This window comes from Otolemur garnettii, unplaced genomic scaffold (assembly GCF_000181295.1).
Source record: "Otolemur garnettii isolate 467f Iridium unplaced genomic scaffold, OtoGar3 scaffold00310, whole genome shotgun sequence".
Classification (NCBI taxonomy): domain Eukaryota; kingdom Metazoa; phylum Chordata; class Mammalia; order Primates; family Galagidae; genus Otolemur; species Otolemur garnettii.
Window position 1 is genome coordinate 571,054 of NW_003852705.1, and position 1,022 is coordinate 572,075.

The 1,022-nt window shown below is 39.2% G+C and overlaps 1 long non-coding RNA gene across 2 annotated transcripts in view; it reads left to right on the top strand.

Moving 5' to 3' along the window:
- Positions 1 to 1,022, top strand: part of LOC100966109 — a 5,358-nt gene that overhangs the window by 3,090 nt on the left and 1,246 nt on the right. For both annotated transcript variants that reach the window (XR_002771392.1, XR_001161852.2), the window contains exon 3: positions 505 to 649. This is a non-coding gene — a long non-coding RNA (uncharacterized LOC100966109). The remainder of the gene's footprint in view (positions 1 to 504; positions 650 to 1,022) is intronic.

The following is a 1,022-nucleotide window of genomic DNA, read 5'->3' on the forward strand; positions in this document are numbered from 1 at the left end:
ACAACACCCAGCTATTTTTTGTTGCCGTTTGGCTGAGGCTGGGTTTAAACCCGCCACCCTCAGTATATGGGGCTGGCGCCCTACTCACTGAGCCACAGGCACCACCCCTATTTTACTTTTTTTATTACTTTTAGAGTATAAGAAAGTCAGATATAAGTATATATAATGACAATCATAGGGCAAGTACAGAGATTTACAAGATGGGGGGGCTTTCTTATGGGAGCTATGAAAGAAAAACAGTTTAATGCAAGTACCTTAATACACATTAAGCTTGGGAAGTGGAAGGGTGACTTGACTTTTACAAATCACAACTTTCTGAAACTTGTTGAAAGATTTCTGTTTTGTAAACTGATATATTTTACAAAAGTGGAGTAGAATATAATAGGTATGATTAAGTGGGTAACCAGAGTTGAGAAGCACTGGTCTAAATGTCATGGTGAATTTGTATCAGATTATATTGGTTAACTGAATTCTCATACCACAACTATCTTTTTTAAAAATCAGCAACACAGTGACTCCTGGCGGCAAACCAAACAAAACCAGGGTAATCTGGGGAAAGATAACTCGAGCCCATGGAAACAGTGGTATGGTTCGTGCCAAATTCCGAAGCAACCTTCCTGCTAAGGCCATTGGACATAGAATCCGTGTAGTAAGTACAATTATTAGCATTACGGTTCTCTTGTCTAATAAAACTAAGCTCAAGGAACTATAAAGATTTCTGTGATGATGATAACATGACACCAGTAAATGATGCTGCAAAATTGATAGTCATTTCAGATTTTGCTAAAGCTGCTGGAGAACAAATAGCATTTGAACAAACTCTTTTGTGGCAAAGATATTGGTGGGGGTACTGAAGAGACTTTTTTTGTCTATTTAAAATTGCAAATAATTCGTCTTTTTCGAATTTTTTTTTTCTTTGAGACAGAGTCTCAAGCTTGTCCCCTGGGTAGAGTGCCCTGGCATCACAGCTCAGAGCAACCTCCAACTCCTGGGCTCAAGCGAGTCTCCTGACTTGGGACCAC